Here is a 26600-nt window from a genome sequence, read left to right on the forward strand (position 1 = left end):
AGAAATTAAAGCAGCCCATCATTTCATTAAAGCTAAACTTCCTCCTCTACTAATTAAGATGTGCTGTGTAATCATCTCAGTTGATTGAGTTTGATTTGTTTGTTTTGTCATAGAGTTACCTCAGGGAAGTTTTCTTCCGTGCACATTTGTATTTATTTATTTATTTTTTGAGATAGGCTCTCGCTTTGTCACACAAGCTGGAGTGTAGTGGCGCCATCACCACTCATGCAGCCTTGACCTCCTGGGTGCAGGTGAGTCTCCCACCTCAGCCTCTGAGTAGTGGGTACTATAGGTGAGCACCACCATGCCTGGCTATTTTTGTATTTTTTTGTAGAGACAGTTTTGCTATGTTGTCCAGACTGATCTCAAACGCCTAAGCTCAAATAATCCACTCACCTCAGCCTCCCAAAGTGCTAAGATTACAAGCATGAACCACTGTGCCTGTTCTAGTGTTTATTTATACATTTTAACCTTTATGTAATAGCTTTTTAACAAGGAAATAAACCATAATACCTTTGTTTTATGGATAAAACAAAATCTTTTTAAAAGTATTAAGAATTGTATGGGTGGTTCCTTGATTTAAGAAAAACATTGGGTTAATAGAGAAACCCTTCCATAAAATTCTAAAGGTTTTGAGCAAAATAAAAAGTAACTTAAAAAAAAAAACCCACATGGCTGTATTAGGATTGTCCAGAGACACGAACCAATAAGGTATAGTGTGTGTATGTGTCTGTGTGTGTGTGTGTATAAAAATACATACCTGTATGTGTGTGTGTATGTGTATATATGTGTGTGTGTAATGTACACATACACACACACACACACGAATACTTTTTTTGAAAAAGATATTGGCTCAGGAGACTGTGGAAGCTGGCAAGTCCAAAATTGTCAAGGTGTACTGGCAGTCTGACGACCCAGGGAAGAGCCAATGTTAGTTCACAGGCAGAATTCCCTCTGCCATAGGGATGGTGCACCTTTTTCTATTAAGGTCTTCAACTGATTGCATGAGGCCCACTCACATACAGAGGTTAACCTGCTTTACTCAACTGATTGAAATGTTCATCTTATCTAAAAAATACCTTTTCAGCAACATCTAGACTAGTATTTGACCAAATATCTGGGTACCATAGTCTAGCCAAATTGGCACATAACTTTAACCATCACAATGGCTAATTTCATAAGAAAAAAGAAAATGTACATGCACTAGAATTGTAGAAAATGCTGATAACAACATCCCAGGAGCCACCTACTGGGCATCACTGGACCTGGTTATGGCATGGGCTGTGCAGTGACAAAGAAATAGTATCTTTAGTGGAAATGGGTTGAGTGTTGAAACGGGCTCTTGCAGAAAGTAATTTTAGGGAAAGAGAAATTTGAAAAAGAAAAGCCATCTATCGACTCAGGAGGGCAACAAGAAAGTTTTTCTCAGCCCCAGGTCAGGGTGGAAAAAAAATAAGTCTCCCTCAAGAAATAAAAGCCGTGAAGTAATAAGTTTAAAGTCTGAATTTTAGCTGTCCTTGTGTTGAGGAAATCCCAGGATAAAAATTAACATAAAAATTAGACACAGCAGAAATTCTACTGAAGCAAGTGGTAGAAAGAAAATTAAAACTTCTCCAGAGATACATTTCAATAACCCTGACACTGTAGAGAAAGACTTCTGTCACCTGAAATGAGACCACAATAAAATATTAGAAACGATGCACCAACAGTTTATTTTTTAAACAGGAGACAAAAATGGAAAAATTCTCCCAGGAACCAGAAAGACTACGAAATGAGAGACGCCAAAAGTATATATAAAATGAGGTAGAGAAAAACATTATAAAATACATGGGGAAATATAAAGCAATATACTATAAAAATAGGTTAGAAAAACAAAGACAAATTATGAGGGAAAAAATACAGATGTTAAAATAAAAAATTCAACAGGGAGATTAAAAGGCAGAACAGGCATAGCTAAAGGGAGTGTTAATGAATTGGAATCAGAACTGGGAAAACTACCAATTAAAAAATAATAATCACGGCCAGGCAGGTGGCTCACATCTGTAATCCCAGCACTTTGAGAGGTCAAGGCCAGAGAATTGCTTAAGCCCAAGAGTTTAAGACCAGCCTGGGCAACATAGGGAGATGCCATCTCAACCAAAAAAAAAAACACAAAAAATTAGCCAGGTGTGGTGGCACATGCCTGTTGTTCCAGCTACTCTGGAGGCCAAAACAGGAAGATCACTTGAGCCCAGGAGATGGAGGCTGCAATGAGCTGAGATCACACCCTTGCACTCCAGCCTGGGTGACAGACACCCCATCTCAAAAAAAAAAAAAATTGTATTCATATCAATTGCCTGTATATTTTGTACTAGTCATTATAACTGTTTGTATTTGTGAACCCATTTAATCCTCACAAAAACTATGAGGATAGTAGATACAATAGTTCTAGTTTTTTTTTTTTTTCTTTTTTTCTTTTTTTGAGACAGAGTTTCACTCTTGTCATCTAGGCTGGAGTGCAGTGGCATGATCTCGGCTCACTGCAGCCTCAACCTCCTGGGTTCCAGCAATTCTTCTGTCTCAGTCTCCTGAGTAGCTGGGATTATGGGTGCCCACCACCACGCCCAGCTAATTTTTTGTATTTTCAATAGAGACAGGGTTTCACCATATTGGCCAGGCTGGTTTTGAACTCCTGACCTCAGGTGATCTGCCCACCTCAGCCTCCTAAAGTGCTGAGATTACAGGCGTGAGTCACTGCACCCAGCCAATAGTTCTAGCTTAATCTGGGAACATACCAGTATAAATTTGGGATGGCTTATGATCCTAAAGGTACAATTAAAGGCAACAAGTAATAACAACTGTGTCTCAGAAAGCCTCTATATTTAAATAACCTGATCCATGAGCTTGATATTAAAGCCATTTAATCTTTAATATCAAAAGAGAAAAGAAGGAATAAAAAAGAAATTCTGAATAGTTTGAGGATAAGATTAAAAGTTAGAACTCTGAAGTCAAACGACCTATATTCTAATTTAGGTTCTATTCCTTTTATTCCCTTTATAATCTTATACGGTTTATATAATCAGTTTTTCCCCTGAATTCTCATCTATGAAATGGGGATATTAATAGGAACCTATATGTTTAGCTTCTAGGACAGTTCAGTTAAGGTATGTTGTCCCTCAGGCAATTTTTAAAAATGAGCTTTTTATTATGGAATAATTTAGACTTACCAAAAAGTTACAAAGATAATACAGGAATTTCCTATGTATTATTCACCCAGTTTCTTCTACTAGTAACATCTCATATAACCATATGATATGATTTGAGTATTTGTCCCCTCCAAATCTCAAGTTGAAATGTGATCACCAATGTTGGAGGTGGGGCGTAGTGGGAGGTGTTTGGGTCATGGAGGCAGATCCCTCATGGATGGCTTGGTGCCCTCCCCATGGTAATGAGTTCATGAGAGAACTGGTTATTTAAAAAGAGCCTGGTCAGCCAGGCATGGTGGCTTACACCTGTAATCCCAGCATCTTAGGAGGCTGAGGCAGGAGGCCCGCTTGAGCCCAGGACTTTGAGAACAGCCTGGGCAACACAGGGAGGCCCCATATCTACAAAAAACACAAAATTAGCTGGGCATGGTGGCATGCACCTGTAGTCCCAGCTTCTTGGAAGGCTGAGGCAAGGGGATTGATTGAACCTGGGAGGTTGACTTCAGTGAGCCATGATTGTGCCACCCAGCCTGAGTGACACAGTGAGACCCTGTCTCAAAAACAAAAACAAAAACAAAAACCAACAAACTAGCTTTTCTCTTGCCATATGATACACTTGCCCCCTCTCTTGCCACGTGATATCCCTGTTTCCCCTTCACTTCCCACTTTGATTGTAAGCTCCTGATGCCTTCACCAGAAGCAGATACTGGCATCATGCTTCCTGCACAGCTTGTGGAACCATGAGCCAAGATAAACTTCTTTTCTTCATAAATTACCCACTCTCAGGTACTCCTTTATAGGAATGCAAATGGACTAACACACAATAGTACATTGTCAAAATGGAGAAGTTAAAATTGGTAGAACACTATTCACTAAATTCTTGACTTTATTTGAATTTTGCAGTTTTTTCACTAACACCCTTTTTCTGTTTCAGTAACCAATCCAGGTTACCATATTACATTTGGTCATCATGTCTTCTTAATTCCCTTCAATCTGTGACAGTTTTTCAATCTTTCCTTGCTTTTAATGACCTCAACAGTTTTGAGGAGCACTGGTCATGTAGTTTGTACAACGTCTATCAATTTGGATTTGTCTGTTGATTTTCTTATGATCAACTTGGGGTTATAGGTTTTGGGGAAGGGTATCACAGAAATGAATTATCAATCACATTAGATCAGAATATTCTTTCGAAGAGAATCGCTAAGTCTAGACCATACTCATGGGAGAGAAATTAATAGAGGGGAGATAATGCTCATATATTATTTGGAATTCTTCTGTAAGGAGGGTGTATTAGTCCATTTTCATGCTGCTGATAAAGACATACCCAAGACTGGGAAGAAAAAGAGGTTTAATTGGACTGACAGTTCCACATGGCTAGGGAGGCCCCAGAATCATGGTGGGAGGCGAAAGGTACTTCTTACATAGTGGCAGCAAGAGAAAATGAGAAAGAAGCAAAAGCGGAAACCCCTGATAAAATCATCAGATTTCATGAGACTTATCCGCTATCATGGGAATAGCACAGGAAAGACTGGTCCCCATGATTCAATTACCTCCTCCTGAGTCCCTCCCATAGCATGTGAAGATTCTAGGAGATATAATTCAAGTTGAGATTTGGGTGGGGACATAGGAAAATCATATCAGAGGGTTTATTTTTTGTCCACTTATTTATTATTCAATAATTTATATATATATCATTATGGACTATGCCTAGTTAATTTTATGGTAATTTTAAATATAGAGTAACACTCTGGAGCTTAAGATCTGGGTTTCTGGCCTTGCTTATTTGAGAATTATCTCATGATACTGATCAAAATTTCTTGACCTTTAGTGGCTCCAAATAACATTTAATACATTTTACCTCTTAATATGAATTTGGGAAGCTCCAAACAGGACAGTTTAAAAGGAAACTAACATTTAAGCCATTACATGCGTCTGACTTTCCTAAACTTTTCTATCTTGACCTTAGAAGAGTTGACTTTTGAAATGAATTTTAAAAATTTCCCCATATATATGTATATATTTCAAGATGTATCTATTGACTATAGATTCAAATACCCCATTATCTGCCTTATTTCAAATTGAACAGTAACTGGACAGAAGAGATGAATGTGTTGCTACAAATACAGGCTTGGTTTAATGGATCTGCGAACCTGATTACTTCCTGAAAAGTAGACTCTTTGAGAGATTCTGTATTTTTTTTTTTTTTTTTTTTTTGAGACGGAGTCTGGCTCTGTCGCCCAGGCTGGAGTGTGCGGTGGCCGGATCTCAGCTCACTGCAAGCTCCGCCTCCCAGGTTCACGCCATTCTCCTGCCTCCGCCTCCCAAGTAGCTGGGACTACAGGCGCCCGCCTCGTCGCCCAGCTAGTTTTTTGTATTCTTTAGTAGAGACGGGGTTTCACCGTATTAGCCAGGATGGTCTCGATCTCCTGACCTTGTGATCCGCCCGTCTCGGCCTCCCAAAGTGCTGGGATTACAGGCTTGAGCCACCGCGCCCGGCCCGAGAGATTCTGTATTTTTGTTTGTTTGTTTTGTTTTGGATGGATGAGCAAATTGTAATATTTGCAAAAAGGGAAGAATGAGGCCCTACAAAATTTTTAAATGGTCATTCAATTATTCACCAAACATTAGTGGAGTACCTATGCCCCAGGCCCTGTGCTAGGATCTGAGAAGATAATTGTGTACTAGAAGGTCACGGTCACTGCCCTCATGAAACTTAGAGATCCATGAGAAGCCAGAAAAGATGCAGACAAATGAACAAAATTACTGATTGTAGAAAGAGCTAAGAAACCAACTGCTATGAAGATTAAAAGTTTGCTGGCTGGGTGCAGTGGCTTATGACTGGAATCCCAGTACTCTGGGGAGGCTGAGGCTGGAGGATTGCTTAAGCCCAGGAGTTGGAGGTACAGTGAGCTATGATTGTGCCACTGCACTCCAGCCTGGGCAACAGAACAAGACCTTGGCTCAAAAAAAAGATATTTTTCTTGAAGGCAAGGAAGTACTTTAGACGTGGTATTTAGGGATGGCCCCTCTGAAAAGGAACACTTATGCTGAAAGTTCTTCAAAGAGCATTCTTATCATATAGAGCAGCAAGTGCCAAGCCCCTGATGTAAGAAGGGGTCTACTGGGTTCTAGAAGCCTTATAAGTGAGTGAGGTTGAGTGTAGTGAACCAGGAAAAGAGATGGAGGGAGGTGTGGACAGATTAAACAGGGGCTTTGGGGTAATGGTAAGGAGTTTGCAATTTATTCCAGGTGTGATTGACACCTATCAAAGAATTTTAAGTGGTGGTGGTGGTGGCAGCAGTGGTGGTGGTCCCATGATTGAATGATTGTGATTTTAAAGATCACTCTGACTGTGGTTTGGTGAATGGGTTGGAGGGGGCAAGAAGGTGAGTGAAAGACTGGTTAGAAGGTTATTGCAAGTTGCTCAAAAATTATCTTAGTCCAGGTGCGATGGCTCAAGCCTGTAATCCCAGCACTGTGGGAAGCAGAGGTAGGCAAATCATGAGGTCAGGAGTTCGGACCAGTCTGGCCAACATGGTGAAACCCCGTCTCTACTAAAAATACAAAAATTAGCTGGGCGTGGTGACGTGTACCTATAATCCCAGCTACTCAGGAGGCTGAGGCAGGAGAATTGCTTGAACCTGTGAAACTGATTGCAGTGAGCCAAGATCGTGCCACTGCACTCCAGCCTGGGCGACAGAGCAAGACTCTATCTCAGGGAAAAAAAAAAAGAAAAAAATTAAAAAATATCTTAAAGTGATATTTAACCTGGTGTTTTGCCATACTTATTTGGCCACAGAAGTATTTCGTGTGTGTGTGCATGGGTGTGTGTGTGTGTATACATACCTTAGTCAGACTGTGGAATTAGTCTTTTCAAGAACCTATTTGAGAAAATGCTTAAGATATTTCTCCAAATTAATTTTTCTGCTTACTGTTTCTAAACATATGCTCCTGTGAGAAGCATTCAAAAGTATATTCATAGTCTAAAGTGTGAGCATTGCCATTCTGAGTACATTTTTTAATGCATTAAAATAAGAAATACAATATCTTTCTGATCATAATAATCTGCCCTGGTCTTGACAAATATATTCTTATCACATTCCTTGATGCTGATGCTCATATGGAGGTAAACAATGCCATCCTGGTCAAGGGGAAATTTGAGTCTATAAAAATAGTCATCATTCACACTAGGTACCAGGTGTTATTCTAAGAAGTATAATACCTTTCCATACATGAAATTATTCAATACTCTTAAAAGCTCCATGAGTTAGGTACTACCATTTCTTTCATTTTTGAGATTGGGAAATCAAAGCCAAGATAAACTACATAATTTGTCCACAATTACAAAGCTGGCAAGTGGCAGAGTTTTTGGGTGCGTGTTGCAAATACTGAAAATTCCCATAAGTCAAACAGAAGTGAGGAAAAGCTGGAAGAGGGTCAGAAGTGTAGGGAAGGTGGTGGAAATCAGAAGCATGGGGAAGAGCAGCTCCCTCTTAATCTCCTCCAAAATTCTCAGTCCTGAGAGCTTGTGATTTCTGTGTCTTATTTTTGTAATGGGCTCATTGAGCAACTCTGAGGACATCAGTTTTGTAAGCAAGTGAAAGTCTAAGGAAACTTTTCCTTTTTGGTGAACAAGGTGAGCCTGATGGGGTCATGTGATGGTCTGCAACCTCTTTCAACATATTGTACCAGTTAGTATGTTTCTAGCTGCTAGTAACAGAGAACTTCAGCTCCAGATGCCTTAACCACTAAAGGAATTTATCATTCCACAGAGCTCAAGTTAGGCTGACACCAAGGTTTGTTAACTGAAGAGCTCCATAATATCTTCGAGAATCCAGGTCTTTTTCATTTGTCTATCCTGTCATCTACAGAGTGGCAGTCCATCCACCTCAGGGTAGCAAGATGGCTGTCACAGTTCCGTGCACAGATCCTGACACAACAACTGTGAAAAAAGAGGGACTGGCTTTCCTTGATCAGGTGATGAATACATATCTAGCCTTAAAAGAATCACTAGCAAGGTGATATGGTTTGGCTGTGTCCCCACCGAAATCTCATCTTGAATTGTAGCTCCCATAATTCTCATGTGTCGTGAGAGGGAACTGGTGGGAGGTAATTGAATCATGGTGGGGGTGGGTCTTTCCTGTGCTTTTCCTTGTGATAGTGAGTAAGTCTGCTGAGATCTGATGGTTTTTTGAAAGGGGAGTTCCCCTGCATACACTGTCTTGCCTGCTACCATGTGAGACATCTTTTTGCTCTTCCTTCGTCTTCCACCATGATTGTGAGGTCTCCCCAGCCATGTGGAACTGTGAGTCTATTAAGCCTCTTTCATTTATAAATGAACCCAGCCCCAGGTATGTCTTTATTAGCAGCATGAGAACAGGCTAATACACAAAGAAAACAGGATTGCTGCAAAAGTCAAAAATCAATCCAAATATACCCTTGGATTGGGGATTAGGCCACCTTCCCTGAGCATATTGCATAGAAGAAGGTGAACACGCAGCAAGAAAGAATGGGAGGATGGATGTTAGAGGTGCAACCATGTCTACTACAAGAGTCTTAATATTATACTGTTATTTGTTGGGATTGCATGATATTATTGTATATTTGTACAGAATAGTGAGGTCCTTTTATTTAAAAAAAAAGTTATGGACTTTTAGTTCTCACTGCTAACAGATACAACTCTGCTCTTTTTATCCTTATTTTTCTTAAAGCTCTTCTGATTTCTAGTAAATCTGTGATACAATCTAATGCACTGTTTTAGTTAGCATGCCATTTTCCTTCATTTTAATTTTTTTTCTGATGCATTAATCTGCTAGTTTGAAAATATTTTGAAAATATTTTCCTGACCTTAAATGATGAATTGTGGTAAAAGTAATCAATAGTTTTTGATGAAACTCACACCATTTTTATTTTGAAAAAATTTCAGAAAATCCTGATATAGTCTTTGTGGTTTTTAAACGACACGAATGAGCATATCTAAGCTAATAAAAACTGAAATACTTTTCATACTTGGGTGAGTAAAAAATGTAATCTTTTAATCTCTACAAAATTAAAGTTTACAGAGTTTTAAAGGATGGTTTCATGAATTAAAAATTAAAGTTCACAGAGGTTTAAAAGACAAGCACAACTCCATGAAATGGAGAAAAAATAAGTCCCCAAAGAGGAATTACATAGGAAGAGGGCAAAAAACATTGAAAAAATTATTCTTCGAAACCACTCAACTTGGTGTTTTTTAAACAAATAACTCACTTCGGCCTGGTGCGGTGGCTCACACCTGTAATCCCAGCACTTTGGGAGGCCAAGGTGGGCGGATAACGAGGTCAGGAGACGGAGACCATCCTGGCTAACACCATGAAACCCCGTCTTTACTAAAAATGCAAAAAATTAGCCGGGTGTGGTTGCGGGAGCCTGTAGTTCCAGCTACTTGGAAGGCTGAGGCAGGAGAATGGCGTGAACCCGGGAGGCAGAGATTGCAGTGAGCCGAGAGATCGCGCCACTACACTCCTGCCTGGGCTTCAAGTGAGACTCCATCTCAAAAAAGAAAAAAATGACTCCTTTCTCACAAAATTAAGATTAACACTAAAGTGAGTGATGATATCCACATGCCAGACTGAGAACTCTCATAACTCTAGGAGTCACAGATGGAAAAGACAAGTACATCTTCACATTCATTGCCAACTAAAGTGTCTGAGAACTTTGCGATTTTTCATTTTGGGCTATACTAGAAAAACTTTAACGTAGATGACTTTAACGTTTATTGAATGAATTTGACATTAATGATTTTTTTTCTTTGCCTTGATCAAAGATGAAAGAACAATTAAGAGCTGTTTCAACCCCTTGGAAACAAATTAGGAGTATTTGAGCAATCAGCATTACAAAATCTCTTGCTTTTGAGACCCCCTGCAGCAAAGAGTTAATGCTTGAGCTATTTAAAATTCAGTGGTGGTTAAGAAGGCAATTACAGGGCTCTTTCTCATTACAGGACCATATCAAATTTTCCTTAAGCAGTTTTTCATTATTCCAGCCTGTTTTTTAAAAACAAGATTTCTAATTTCATTGCAATTTCAGGTGTGTTGTTTAGCACTTTTACCCATTTTTTTGCAATTATACTCTGGGCTACCTTGGATACTGTCATATTTCTGAACTAAAATGTTAGATGCAGAAGCTCTCATTTTTCCTCCATTTCTTATAAAAACAATTCCCCCAGTCTCCTATGTGATCCTTCTCTCAACAGTGAGGAAAATAGGACTCTAATTTTATTCATGTCTTGTAATAAATGTGTTCTTGATGGAAATTGCCACCATAATCCACGTACGGCAGTAGAGCTCAAACTGTGTGAAAAACAATATGATATGTATGTACCAAGAATGCAAAATTTGCCAGTTGGGGCAGACAGCCCCAAACAAACATCCACAAAACAACTCTATAAGGAGGATAATAGAGAAACCACAGACAACTGGATGACCTCAGACTGCTAGGAGAGATTGCTAAGGGAAAGTTTGCTAAGGAAATAAGATCGGAGTTGTGTCTTAAAGAAAGGCAGGGAGATTTCCAAGCAAAAGAAGGGACAAAAGGCATATAGAGCAAAGGGTATGTGCTGTGAAATCAATGATTTATTTAGGGTATCTTCTAATACCGAGAGGCATTTCATGAGCTAGAAAATCCCCATGGTACATCTCTCACCATCACTTGTCATTGTTTTATCAGCCCATTTCCCCCTCCACATCAGTATCTGCTCTTTTTCTTCCCATAGCAGCAAGTACTTTACATAAAAACTCTTCAAAATACATTTCCCTTCTACATTTTATTTTGTTGTTGTTGTGTGACAATTTGCAGATAATACGTCTCCTGATGTCTTCCGTACATTGGAAAAGGAAAGGCTCAGTGGTACTTTTTTTTTTTTTTTTTTGTAGCTGGCACTATCTTCTTCATCTCTTGTCATTGTCTCAGGCTCCATTTCTTGTAAAACTGTGATGTTCTTATGTTGGTTGGTTGACCACTTCTGGTGCCTGCTTCTTTGCATCTATAGTTTGTGATCCTGAGTCTCATGGACTTCTTAGTGCCTACCATAGCCATGCACTGGACTTCAATGATTTTAAAAAGATGATTTTTGCCCTCTTCCTGCGTAATTCCTCTTTCGAAATTTTTTGCTTCTCACTTGGTAGAGTTGTGTTCATCTCGTCAATATTCAAATTTATTCTGTTCTTCCAGTGCCTGGAAGGAAGACTTCCTTGGCTAATTAGAAGTTGGATTGCATCTCTCTTTCAAAGCCACTCAACTTTCTGTGTAAGAAAATACAACTCCATTCCCACAACAGATATAGCCAAAAACTCTGAGTCAATCTTGACCAGTTGTAGGGTAACAGGCATGAAAGGCTGTTGATGTTATTCAAAGGCCATAGAAAAATTAGTTAGATGTTTTTTTCCAAGTTGTGCTCTTTTCTCCCATGGGTCTCTGAATCATCTGCGTGTACTTGAATGAGAGGGAGAAGGGGTGTTCACTCTTCTTTGAAGACTTTTACTTTCTTGGTTCCATATACAATTAAGACTGTCACATTTTTAACAGATGCACCAACAGATGAGGTGGGCTTCTCCAGTTGCTCAAGGGGCCATATCTTATGTAACATAAGCAAGTTGTGACCTTACGAAAAATACTTAACCTTCTTTGTCTCAATTTCCTTATCAGTAACATGGGGAATAATAATAGTACCTATCTCATATGATCATTGAGCCCAAAACAACCACGTCTATCTAAAAAATCCAGATTCTTCTCCAGGATTTACTCACACTGTCCTGAGAATATTAGAGAATTTGTCCTTTAAGGTCATCTTATTAAGCTGTAGTTCTTTGGAAAGAGTGGTTAGATCACGTTGGATTATCTTGTATTAAAATAGATATGGCCCTATTCCTAACCAGCTTGTTTGAAATAATAATAAAATAATAACAACAATAATAAAAGCTTATAAAATGACTGTTTGGAATAATACTGAGTCATGGTAATTTTCTTCAGGAGAGTAAGTAGAACATTTAATCAATCCCAGAATAGATTTTTTCAATTAAAATGGTTGGAAAGAGCATTTTATGCTTGAGCATAGAAGACACTTAACAGATGTATGCAGAACTAAAGTGAAGCCTTCATGGAGAATTACTGGCTTCACTGCTCATTGTAGAGAACTTATTGGATGACAGTCTAGCCCAGGGCTGTATACCTATTAATTACTCAGCATGGGTGTATTACATGATGTATCTGTATTTGGGTTTATTTTATTTTATTTTGTTTGTTTTTTTTTTTTGAGACAGAGTTTTGCTCTTGTTGCCCATGCTGGAGTGCAATGGCATGATCCTACCTCACTGCAACCTCAGCCTCCGGGTTCAAGCAATTCTCCTGCTTTAGCCTCCTGAGTAACTGGGATTACAGATGCATACCACCATGCCTGGCTAATTTTGTATTTTTTTGTAGAGACAGGATTTCACTATGTTGGTCAGACTGGTCTTGAACTCCTGACCTCAGGTGATCCGCCCTCCTTGGCCTTCCAAAGTGCTGGGATTACAGGTGTGAGCCACTGTGCTCAGCCTGTATTTGCGTCTTATACCAGCCACACAGGGTTTCTGAGACAACTCTCATTTATGTCTAGGAAATCTTGTATACTTCTTCATTTGCATTTTATTTTTTTAAGTTCTTTTTAAATTTGTTTTTTATTTCAATAGGTTTTTAGGGAGAAAGTGGTGTTTGGTTACATGAATAAGTTCTTTAGTGGTGATTTCTGTGATTTTGGCGCACCATCACCAGAGCAGTGTACACTGTACCAAATAGGTAGTGTTTTATCCCTCACCCCACTCCCACTCTTTCCCGAGTCCCCAAAGTCCAATGTATTATTCTTATGCCTTTGTGTCCTCATAGCTTAGCTCCCTCATATGAGTGAGAACATATGATATTTGGTTTTCCATCCCTGAGTTACTTTGCTAGAAAAATAGTCTCCAATTTCATTGAGGTTGCTGCAAATGCCGTTATTTTGTTCTTTTGTTATGGTTGAGTAGTATTCCATCGTGTGTGTGTGTGTGTGTGTGTGTGTGTGTGTGTACCACAATTTCTTTATCCACTTGTCATTTGATGGGCATTTGGGCTGGTTCCATATTTTTGCAACTGAAAATTGTGCTGCTATAAACAGACATGTATGTGTAAGTATCCCTTTCATATAATTACTTCTTTTCTTCTGGGTAGATACCCACTAGTGAGATTGCTGGATCAAATGGTAGATCTACTTTTAGTTCTTTAAGGAATATCCACACTGTTTTCCATAGTGGTTGTACTGGTTTACATTCCCACCAACAGTGTAAAAGTGTTCCCTTTACACCACATCCACACGAACATCCATTATTTTTTGATTAGGGATATTCTTGCAGGAGTAAGGTGGTATCTATTGTATTGTGGTTTTGATTTGCATTTCCCTGATCATTAGTGATGCTGAGCATTTTTCCATGTGCTTGTTGGCCATTTGTGTATCTTCTTTTGAGAATTGTCTGTTCATGTCCTTAGCTCATTTTTTGATGGGATTTTTGGTTTTTTTCTTATTGATTTGTTTGAGTTCTTTGTGTAGATTCTGTATATAAGTCCTTTGCCAGATCTACAGATTGTGAAGATTTTCTCCTACTCTGTAGGTTGTCTGTTAACTCTGCTGATTATTTATTTTGGTCTGCAGAAGCTTTTTACTTTAATTAGGTCCCATCTATTTATCTTTGTTTCCGTTGCATTTGCTTTTGGGTTCTTGATCATGAAGTTTTTGCCTAAGCCAGTACCTAGAATGGGTTTTTCAATGTTATCTTATAGAATTTTATGGTTTCAGGTGTTAGACTTAAGTCTTTGATCCATCTTGAGTTGACTTTTGTGTAAAGTGAGAGATGAGGATCCAGTTTCATTCTCCTACATGTGGCTTGCCAATTATCCCAGCACCATGTGTTGAATAGGGTGTCCTTTCCCCACTTTATGTTTTTGTTTGCTTTGTCAAAGATCAGTTGGCTGTAAGTATTTGGGTTTACTTCTGTGTTCTCTATTCTGTTCCATTGGTCAATGTACCTATTTTTATACCAGTACCATACTGTTTTAGAGACTATGGCCTTATGGTATAGTTTGAAATCCAGTAATTTGATGCCTCCAGATTTGTTCTTTTTGCTTAGTCTTGCTTTGGCCATGCAGGCTCTTTTGTGGTTCCGTATAAATTTTAGGATTGTTTTTTCTAGTTCTGTGAAGAATGATGGTGGTATGTTGATGGGAATTGCATTGAATTCATAGATTGCTTTTAGCAGTATGATCATTTTCACAATATTGACTCTACCCACCCATGAGCATGAGAGGTGTTTTCATTTGTTTGTGTCCTTTATGATTTCTTTCAGCAGTGTTTGTTAGTTTTCCTTGTAGAGGTCTTTCACTTCCTTGGTTAGGTATATTCCTAAGTATTTTGTTGTATTTTTGCAGCTGTTGTAAAAGGGGTTGAGTTCTTGATTTGATTCTCAGCTTGGTCGCTGTAGGTGTAGAGCAGAACTACCTATTTCTGTACATTATTTTTGTATCTGGAGCATTGTTGAACTCATTTACCAGTTCTAGAAGCTTTTTAGAGAGGTATTCAGGGTTTTCCAGGTATACGATCATAACGTTAGCAAACAGCGACAGTTTGACTTCTTCTTTACCAATTTGGATGCCCTTTATTTCTTTCTGTTGTCTGATTGCGCTGGCTAGGACTTCCAGTATAACGTTGACTAGAAATGGTGAAAGTGAGCATCCTAATCTGGTTCCAGTTCTTAGGGGGAATGCTTTCAACTTTTCCCCACTCAGAATAATGTTGGCTGTGGGTTTGTCATAGATGACTTTTATGACCTTAAGGTATGTCCCTTTATGCTGATTTTGCTGAGGGTTTTAATCATAAAGACATGCTGGGTTTTGTCAAATGCTTTTTCTGCATCTATTGAGATGATTGTTTTAAATTTGGTTTATGTGGTGTATCACATTTATTGACTTATTATATGTTAAACCATCCCCACATCCCTGGTATAAAACCTATTTGTTCATGGTGGATTATCTTTTTGATATGCTGTTGGATTCAGTTCACTAGTATTTTGTTGAAGATTTTTTTCATCTATGTTCATCAGGAAAAAAATATATATATATAGATAGATAGATAGATAGATAGATAGATATAGATATAGTCCTTTCCTGGTTTTGTTATTAGGGTGATACCGGCTTCATAGAATGACTTAGGGAGAATTTCCTCTTTCTCTATCTTGCAGAATAGTGTCAATAGGATTGACACCAATTCTTCTTTCAATGTCTGATAGAATACAGCTGTGAATTTGTCTTATCCTGGAATCTTTTTTTTTTTTTTTTTATGGAGTTTCCCTCTTGTTGCCCAAGCTGGAGTGCAATGGTGGATCTTGGCTCACTGCAACCTCTGCCTCTGGGGTTCAAGTGTTTCTCCTGCCACAGCCTCTGAAGTAGCTGGGATTACAGGCGTCTGCCACCATGCCTAGCTAATTTTTTTTTTTGTATTTTTAGTAGAGACTGGGTTTCACTATGTTAGTCAGGCTGGTCTTGAACTCCTGACCTCAGGCAATCCACCTGTCTCAATCTCCCAAAGTGTTGGGATTACAGATGTGAGCCACCATGCCCAGCTGGCAATTTTTTTATTATCATTTTAATCTCACTGCTTGTTATTGGTCTATTTAGAAATTCTGTATCTTCTTGGTTTAATCAAGGAGGATTGTGTATTTCAAGGCAAACCACCTCCTCTAAGTTTTCTAATTTATGCAAGTAAAGGTGCCCATTGGAGCCTTAAAGGATCTTTTGTATTTCTGTGGTATCAGTTGTAATATCTCCTATTTCATTTCTAATTGAGCTTATTTGGATCTTCTTTCTTCTTTTCTTGGTCAATCTCACTAATGGTCTATCAACTTTTTTTTTTGAGGTGGTGTCTCACTATGTTGTCCAGGCTGGTCATGAACTCCTGGGCTCAAGCCATCCTCCTGCCTTGGCCTCCCAAAGTGCTAGGATTACAGGTGTGAGCCACCATGCCAGGCCCTGGTCTATCAATTGTATTTATCTTTTCAAATAACCAGCTTTTGGTTTCATTTATCTTTTGTATTTTTTTCTTTGTTTCAGTTTCATTTAGTTCTGCTCTAATCTTCCTTATTTACTTTCTTCTGCTGGCTTTGGGTTTGGATTGTTCTTGCTCTCCAGTTTTGTAAGGTGTGACCTTAGATTGTCTATTTGTGCTCTTTCAGACTTTTTGATGTAGGCATTTAATGCTATGAACTCTCCTCCTAGCACTCCTTTTGGTGTATCCAAGAGGTTTTGACAGGTTGTGTCACTATTATCATTCAGTTCAAAGAATGTTTTAATTTCCACTTTGATTTCATTGTAGACTCAACAATCATTCAGGAGCAACTTATTTAATTTGCATGGTTTTGAGGGTTCATTTAAGAGTTGATTTCTAATTTTATTCCACTGTGGTCTGAGAGAGTACTTGATATAATTTCGATTTTCTTAAATTTACTGAGACTTTTTTTGTGGCCTATCATATGGTCTATCTTGGAGAATATTCCATGTGCTGATAAATAGAATGCATGTTCTGCAGTTGTTAGGTAGAATGTTGTAAATATCTGTTAAGTCCATTTGTTTTAGGGTATAGTTTAAGTCCATTGTTTCTTTGTTAACTTTCTGTCTTGATGACTTGTCTAGTGTTGTAAGCGGAGTATTAAAGTCCCCCAGTATCATTGTGTTTCCATCTATCTTATTTCTTATGTCTAGTAGTAATTGTTTTGTAAAATTGGGAGCTCCAGTGTTAGGTGCACATATATTTAGGATTGTGATATTTTCCTGTTGGACTAGTTTGTATTTTTTAACTGCTGTTACTTTAAAGTTTTTTCTGTCTGGTTAAAGAATAGTTGCTCCTGCTCACTTTTGATGTCCATTTGCATGGAATATCTTTTTCTACTCCTTTACCTTAAGTTTATGTGAGTCTTTATGTGTTAGGTGAGTGTCCTGAAGACAGCAGAAACTTGGTTGGTGAATTCTTATCTATTCTGCCATTCTGTATCTTTTAAGTGGACCATTTAGGCCATTTGCATTCAGCATTAGTATTCAGATGTGAGGTACTATTCTATTCATCATGCTATTTGTTGCCTGAATACTTTTTGTTTTCATTGTGTTATTGTTACATGGGTTCTGTGATATCTATGCTTTAAGGAGGCTCTTTTGGTGTATTTCAAGGATTTATTTCAAGATGTAGAGCTCCTTTTAGCAGTCCTTGTAGTGCTAGCTTGGTAGTGGCAAATTCTCTTAGCATTTGTTTATCTGAAAAGGACTGTGTCTTTCCTTCATTTATGAAGCTTAGTTTTGCTGGATACAAAATTTTTGGCTGATAATTGTTCTGTTTATGTTTAGGGAGGATAAAAATAGGACCCCAGTCCCTTCTATCTTATAAGGTTTCTGCTCAGAAATCTACTGTTAATCTGATAGGTTTTCCTTTATAAGTTACCTGATGCTTTTGCCTTACAGCTCTTAAGATTCTTTCCTTCGTCTTGACTTTAGATAACCTGATAACTATGTGCCTAGGTGATGATCTTTTTGCAATTAATTTTCCAGGTGTTCTTTGAACTTCTTGTATTTGCATGTCTAGATCTCTACCAAGGCTGGCAGTTTTCCTCAATTATTCCCTCAAATATGTTTTTCAAACTTTTAAATTTTTCTTCTTCAGGAACACCAAATATTTTTAGGTTTGAACATTTAACATAGTCCAGAACTTCTTGGAGCCTTTGTTCATTTTTAAAAAATATTTTTTCTGTGTCTTTGATGGATTGGATTCATTCAAAAGCCTTGTATTTGAGCTCTGAGGTTCTTTCTTCTGCTTGTTTGATTCTATTGCTGAGACTTTCCAGTGCATTTTGCATTTCTCTAAGTGTGTCCTTCATTTCCAGAAGTTGTGTTTATTTTTTATGTATACTATCTATTTCACTGAAGATTTTTCCTTTCACAGCCTGTATCATGTTTTTGATTTCTGTAAGTCGGATTTCATCTTTCTTGGTCCCTCCTTGATATGCTTAATAATTGACCTGAATTCTTTTTCTGGCAATTCAGAGATTTCTTTTTGGTTTGCATCCATTGCTGGTGAGCTAGTGTGATCTTCTGAGGGTGTTAAATAACCTTGTTTTGTCATATTACCAGAAATGTTTTTCTGGTTCCTTCTCCTATGTCTGAGGGAAGATCTGGGACTCAAGGGCTGCTGTTCAGATTATTTTGTCCACGGGGTGCTCCCTTAATGTGGTGTTCTCCCCCTTCCCCTAGGAATGGGGCTTCCTGAGAGCCAAAGTGGAGTGATTGTTTTTATTCTTCTGGATCTAGCCACCCAGAGGAGCTACTGGGCTCTGAGCTGGTACTGGGAAGTGTCTGCAAAGGATCCTGTGATATGATCCGTCTTCAGGTCTTTCAGCCATGGACACCAGCATATGCTCCAGGGGAGGTAGCAGCAGAGTAGACTCTGTGAGGGTCCTTAGTTGTATTTTTGTTTAGCGTGCTGGTTTTGTGTTGGTTGGCCTCCAGCCAGCAGGTGGCACTTTGAAGAACCCATCAGCTGCAGTACTATAGGAAGGATGCAAACTTGCCCCAGGGTTGCCTGGTTAAGTATTCAGGTTTCTCAGGACATGGGCAGGGCCATAGAGCTCCAAAGAGGTTATAACTTTTGTCTTCAGCTACCAGGATGGGTAGAGAAAGACCATCAGGTGAGGGCAGGGTTAGGTGTGTCTGAGCCCAGACTCTCCTTGGGTGGGTTTGCTGCAGCTGCTGTGGGGGATGGGGATGTGGTTCCCAGGCCAATGGAGTTATGTTTCCAGGGAGATTATGGCTGCCTCTGCTGAGTCATACAGGTTGCCAGGGAAGTGGGTAAAGTCGGCAGCCACAGGCCTCACTCTGCTCCCATGCAGCCTGCAGTACTAACGGCTGGTCTCACTCCCACCGTGCCCTGCCAACAGCACCAAGTTTATTTCCACACAGCAGGTGATTAGGGCTCAGAACTTGCCGTAGACCACCAGCCTCCTCACTGAGAAAGCGAGGAGACTCAGTTCTTTGGCATCTCAGGGAGCCTGCAGCAGCAATCCAGTTCCTTCAAAGGGTCTGTGGATTCTCTTGGCTTTCCTGGTATGTTCCTGTGGTAGTTCTCCGAGCAGAAGTTCATGATGTGAGTCTCCACATGCTGCTCTGTCTGTCCGAGCAGGAGATGCAAGCTAGTCCTGCCTCTTATCCACCATATTATTCCTGGCTTAAACATTTTAAAAGTGGAAATAAATGTATGCTCAAGCCAAGTTATTTAAGTTCACTACTTATTTTCCATTGAGACTGAGGAACACGTGTATCAGGTTTGTAATCATAGTTGTTGGAATGATTCTGTTTGAAATAATCAGCATTTCTACCTAAAGTTAGATCTTTAAAAATAATTCATATTTCACATATGGTGTGTATGCATGATACCCTTATTTATTTTTGTAAATGTTGCATTTTATATTACTTTTCTTTTTTTCTTTTCTTTCTTTTTTTTTTTTTTGAGTCTCATGTCTCACTCTGTCACCCAGGCTGGAGTGCAGCGGCATGATCATAGCTCACTGCAAAGGATCCTTCCACCTCAGCCTGCTAAGTAGCTGAGACTACAGGCACATGTCACCATGTCTGGCTAATTTTAAAAAAAATTTTTGTAGAGACGGGCTTTTGCATGTTGCCCAGGCTGGTCTGTATCTACTGAGCTCAAGTGATCCTCTCACGTTGGCCTCCCAAAGTGCTGGGATTACAGACATGAGCCTTTGCACCCAGGCTTTTTATTTTCAAAATGCTCTTAAGTTTCTGGTTTAAGTTATTCTTTAGAATTTGGAATGTGTGTGTGTGTGTGTGTGTGTGTTTTAAAATATAGATATATGAGGTAGAAGTGCAGTTTTGTTACGTGGATAGATTGCACAGAAGTGAAGTCTAGACTTTTAGTGTATCCATTGTCTGAATTGTGTACATTGCACCCATTAAGTAATTGCTAATCCTTCACCCCTCCCACCCTTCCACCTTTTGGATTTTCCAGTGTCTATTTTTCCACTCTTTTATGTGATGTCTTTAAATCCAAGAATTAGAGGATATAATGACAGACGTTCTTTCATCCTTAATTGCAGAAGTCATCTACCTAGTGTGAAAACAAGGCTACAATAGGCATTTTTATTTTTATGTGCCTTAGTTCACATCCATTAATGCAGATTCAGATTTGAAAGAGGAGAATGTCCCATAATTTCCAGAGAGAAAGCTGAAGTGTTCATTTTGTCTTTATTCAGAAACCTGACTCATCACCTTGTAACTATGTCTGTTACCGCCTGGAATGATAGTCTTTGGCTTAGAAGGTTAAGTTCTATAGTAATCAATTCCAATATACCCTTTTTAGGAAACATTGAACAGTTTGGTTTTGACTGATTGTAAACCTCCCTATGAATCCTTAAAACATCAATCCATTACTTCATTTCCTTATCTGTTTTCCCAGCCCTAGCTCAGACCATGACTGTCTGATAAGTGAATCATTGCAACGAACTGTTAAGTAATTTTTCGTGCTGACCACTTCCAAATGCAAGCTATTTTATGTGTGTGTGTATATATATATATGTATGTATGTATATTTATATGATATACATGTAATTTTTCATGCTGACACTTCTAAATGCAAGCTATTATATATATAGACATGTATATATATATAGACAGGTACATATATATATACATATACATATACATATACACATGTCTTGAACTCCTGACCTCAAGTGATCCAGTCGCCTCAGCCTTGCAAGGTGCTGGGATTATAGGCATGAGCCACTGAGACTGGCCTGTCTGGGGTATTTTGTAATGTAACTGGCACTTTTTCTTTTTCACCACCATATGTCTAACACCTAAGATAGTACTGTACCTAGTTGGCGCTCAAACATATTTTGTTGAGAGACAGGATATCTAATTGCACTAAGCCCTCTATTTACAAAAACGTTATAACCAATAAACAAAAACACAAAACCCCATCAAACTTTAATGCTTCTCCATTGCATTTATATAATTAAGTCCTGGATTCAGCATTCAAGGTCCGCCCTGGTCTAACTCCAATGTAATTATCCAGTCTCATTTTTCATCTCTCATATTCTCCACTCCACCCCACTTCCTCTTTCCTTGTTCCAGTTTGATCTAGGAATTCTGTTTCCTGAACATGCTTTCCTGTTGCCCTGACCTTTGCTCATGCTCTTCTGATTGCCTGGAATCCTCTTTACCCCAGCCAAATCCACATTCTAAGTGGTGCCTGCCTTTCAAGGCTTAGCTTAAATAGCACTTCTTCTATGTTTCACTGCTGTTTTGTGCCTCGTTTGGCCTTTTCACCTCACAGCATTATACCCACGTATGTAAGTACTTGTTTCACTAGGTTGTAAACTCCACACCTTGTGTATCTCTATTTCTGACTGGCTGGCCCAGAAATGAGGACATCACAATTACTTAGATAAAGTTATTAGGTGAAACATCTCCCACCAATCTGCCTAAAAGCCTCTCCAGTAAATTCAGATCTAAAGGGGCTTTTGGAGACAGTGGCTTTAATTAGAACAAGGCATCATATTGTTTTAGATTCCCTGGGCAGGATGTCATAGTAATTCATTAGTACATCACCTGGGATTAGTCAGTCTGATTAAGCAATTCTTCATCTAGAAACATTTATCTGTAAGCCATGATTTTGGGGGATTATAGACAGCGGGGGTTCTCAGCACAAGCTGATTATCAAAATCACCTGGGATGTTTAAAAAAAAAAAACTAACTTCCTGTAGGTTCTCATTTGGTAGATTAATAAACAAAACCAGGAAACCATGTTTGTAAAAGCTTCCCTGGTGGCCAGGAAGGTGGCTCATACCTGTAATCCTGGCACTTTTCCAAGCTGAGGCTGGAGGATCATTTGAGGTTGGAGTTTGAGACCAGCCTGGGCAATGTAGGGAGACCCCGTCTGTACACACACACACACACACAGACACACACACACACACGCATACACACACAATTTTAAAAGGCTTCCCTGATGTTTCTAGTGCAAGCCTGACTAAACAGATGCAGTATTTTTTTTCTTTTTTATTTATTTATTTATTTTTTGAGATGGAGTCTCATCTATCACCCAGGCTGGAGTGCAGTGGCATGATCCTGGCTCACTGCAACCTCTGCCTCCCGGGTTCAAGTGATTCTCCTGCCTCAGCTTCCTGAACAGCTGGGATTACAGGTGTGCACCACCACACCCAGCTACTTTTGTATTTTTAGTAGAGATGGAGTTTCGCCATGTTAGCCAGGCTGGTCTTGAGCTCCTGACCCCAGGTGATCCTCCCACCTCGGCCTCCCAAAGTGCTGGGATTACAGGGGTGAGCCACCACACCTGGCCTCAGATGCAAGATTTAATTAAAGAAACTTCTGAGACGTACACAGGTAGGACCAACATAAGAAACAGAATATGTTAGGTGGGAGGGATGGAAAGGAGGCAGAAGGAAAACCAAAGAAAAGGTGAAAAGAAAGCCACTTACCCATTGAACAATTACCCTGAATTGCCCAGCCTGGTGGGAGACGCTGGGAATTGCCTGGGGAAGACAGACTTTGTCCTCACTGATGTTTCTAGTGAGGAAGAGATCCAAGCCCTAGAAAGGGGAGGAGCACAGAGTGATTTGACAGCACAAGGCACGTCATCTCTGCAGTGTGTGCGCAGCGGGTGGGAGTGAGGAACCACAGCTAAGGTCCTGAGATGCAAGGGGAGGTTTGAAGTAAGACTCGGCATGAGACAGGGTGTGGTGAAGGCAGAAAAGCAGCACCAGGTGAGGGGGCCATAAAAAGCACCATACACTTGAGAAAGAAAACACTCTATAAAAGTTGGAAGGAGAGGGGAGGACATGGAGAGAGAAGGAAGGAAGGGGAGGTAAGAACTGCTCAGAGTGAGATCGTACAATGAACAGTCATTCAGGGTCACTGACTCTGCAGCAGTCATGCAGGCAAGAGAGAACGGTCTGAACCAGAGTGGTGGCCATGATGATGGGACGTGTTTGGGGGGAGTCAGGAGGTAGATTTCAGAGGATTTGGAACTGGTCACAGAGAAGCGGGGCACAGGGATGCATCCTTTGCCTCTAACTTGGACAATCACATGGATGGTGTTGCCATTCTTACAGACAGGGAACTCAGGGAGAGGAACACGCTTGGCAAAGGGAGGGGGAATGATCCTTTTAATTATTGATTTCTTGAGTTTGAGTGGTCCATGTGACATCAAGGTGAGTTACTGAATATCCAGTTGGATAGAGGCTCGTGAGTCTCTAAGGGATTTTGACCAAACAGGTTTGAAAGTCATTAGTATAATAAAATTAATAATAAAAAGTAACATTTGAAGGCTTACTATATACAGGCATTAATTGCTTTATATTTATTATCTCTTTCCTCACAACAGTCCTATGAGGTAGATATTATTATTCCTCCATATAGGTGTGGAAATTGAGGTTTACAGAAATTAAGTCACTTGCCCAAGGTACATAGCTAGTGGTTAGTGATAAAATCTGGGATTGAGCCCAGATAGTTTTATTCCCCAGTGCACTCACTTCCCTATCACCCAGACAATCACTGAAGGCCTGGGAAAAAGTGTCCTTTATCTCTCAGGAAGTTTGTATGAATAATGAAAAGAGTGTCCTGCACAGAGCTTGCGACCTTCCAATACTAAAAGAATGGGCAGAGGATAAAGAAAGAATCTGAGAAGCAGGAAGGAAGTGAAGGTATGTGGTGTTGTGAAATATAAAAGTGGACTGGGCGCGGTGGCTCATGCCTGTAATCCCAGCTCTTTGCGAAGCTGAGACAGGCACATCATCTGAGGTCAGCCTGACCACCACGGAGAAACCCCGTCCCTACTAAAAATACAAAAAAATAGGAGGTGGAGGTTGCGGTGAGCTGAGATTGCGCTATTGCACTCCAACCTGGGCAAAAGAGTGAAATTCTGTCTCAAAAAAAAAAAAGAAAAATACAAAAGTAGCATTTCCCTGAGGAGAGGTGAACAATAACATGCTCAGTGCCTCTGAGAGGTTGTCTTAGTCCATTCAGCTGCCACAACAAAATGCCTTAGACTGAGTAATTTATAAGCCACAGAATTTATTGCTCAGTTCTGCAGGTTGGGAAGTCCAGGATAAAGGGGCCAGCAGATTCGGTGTCTGGTGAGGGCCCGTGCCTCCTAGATGGCCCGTTCTCTGTGTCCTCAAATGGCTGAAGGGGCAAACAAGCTCCCCCAGGCCTCTTTGATAAGAATATTAACCCCATTGGTGAGGTTGGAGGCCTGGTCACCTAATTGCTTCCCAAAGGCCACACCTCTGGTCTCATTGAGGATTAAAGTTTCAGCATATGGGTTTTGGTGGGGCCACAGATATTCAGACCAGCAGAGGTCTGTAAGAAACAATCACAGAATGAGCTTGGGTTAGGGGTGAGGGGGTCATTAGGAGCACTGTGAGGGTGCTTTTGTGAAAAGATGGGCATAGATTCCAGATTGCAATGGTTTAGGGTGTGAATGGAAGCAAGGAAGAAGAGACAGGAAGTGGAGACTACTCTTTCAAGAAGTTTTTGCCTGTGAAGGGGAGATCAGAGATAGAGTGGGAGTTGGTAGGGATATGGAACAAAGGAGGGATTTATTCTTTAAAAAAATTGGCTGCAGTTGAGCATGCTGATGGAATCCCATGCTGTTAGAATTAAGCAGGCAGTGAACGAGAGATTGAAAATAGAGTAGAGAGGGCGCCTACTGACAGAAGGGTGCCAGAAAAGGGAGAAAGAATGGGGTCCATAGCAGAGGTAAAAGGATTTACTGTGGATTTAGGATAAGAAACAGCTTTTCCATTGTGACGGGAAAGAAGGAGCAGGCTGGGTTCCAGTGGGTACATTGTAGAGCTGTTTAGAAAATCAGTGGAACTCTTGTCTGATATCACCCATTTTCCTTGTGAGGTGGGAGGTAAGACAATTTTCAGGGAGTAGATGGGGGGAGATGTGAGTGAAAGCGGATGAAGCAACACAGAAGTTTAAAACATTCCCTTTGGGGAATGGAGAAGGAGACAGGACTAGATACACTGTCAGGAAGTGATAAAGTCCTGTGTGTCAGACTGTCATTAGTGAGCACCTGTTATACACGCTCCAAGATTTCGCCAGCAGAGGTCAATGGCCAGGCTGGAGGAAAGGCAGATGGTTGGACTGAACTAGAATTGCATGATTGATTACTTACACCACACACCACTCTTGTCCCTTCCTTCCTCCTAATGGAAGCCAGTTTTTGTTTAGTAACTACTCTTCTCAGATGAGACATCTGCTTCAGGGGAGGATGGCCCTGCTGCTTATCAGTCTAAACCAATCATGATGTTTTTTTCCAGTGACTAATTTGGGCAAGAGCATGAGCATGTGATATAATTCCAGGCAATGAGGGGCTTTCCACAAAGAGGGAAATGTTTTCTTGCTTCTAAAAAATATTTGAGAAAGATATGGTTTGGCCAAGTGTGGTGGCTCACGCCTGTAATCCCAGCACTTTGGGAGGCCAAGGCGGTCGGATCACTTGAGGTCAGGAGTTCAAGACCAGCCTGGTCAGCATGGTGAAACCTCATCTTTACTAAAAATACAAAAAAAAAATTAGCTGGTCATGGTGGTGCATGCCTGTAATCCCAGTTACTCGAGAGTTCGAGGCAGGAGAATCACTTGAACCTGGGAGTTGGAGGTTGCAGTGAGGTGAGATCGTGCCACTGCACTCCAGCCTGGGTGACAGAGGGAAACTCTTGTCTAAAAAAAAAAGAAAATCCCAAAAAAGAGAGAGATGGTTTATTTTCTACCTTGGGAGGCTGTCCTATCTGCAAGTGATGCTTGGTGAACTAGCCTAAAAACAAGGTGACATAGAAGGATTCAGGAATGAAAGGGAACTCTGCCCTTGATAATATCATTGACTGAACCAGTGCCCTTCTTGTTACATGAGAAAATCTCCTTTCTTTACTGTTTATGCCTTTTTGAGTTGATGTATCAATGTCCTTGGTGCCCTTTGTGCCACTATCTTTCCAATGTCCTCATCAAATGTGTCAATTCTACTTGAGGGTATTGGCTGCATCTTGCTTGCTGTGGTGGATCCTGTGGTCTAAGTTGGAGAGGGAAGGAAATAGACCAAGCTTGATGACAGGAGCGGGCTGGACCCAGCAGGAAAGCAGAGGACTTTGGGTCTGGAAGTCACAAAGAAGTCAACAAAACTGTGTCTTAGAAGCAGTTAAGTGAGAAAGATGAAAAGCCTGAAGAAAGGGACTGACCTAAACTTGTTCAGATGCTTCAGGATTTTCCTAATATTGTCATTTCTGAGGCTCC

Source organism: Trachypithecus francoisi, unplaced genomic scaffold (genome assembly GCF_009764315.1).
Source record: "Trachypithecus francoisi isolate TF-2019V2 unplaced genomic scaffold, Tfra_2.0 Lachesis_group13, whole genome shotgun sequence".
In the NCBI taxonomy this organism is placed as follows: Eukaryota; Metazoa; Chordata; class Mammalia; order Primates; family Cercopithecidae; genus Trachypithecus; species Trachypithecus francoisi.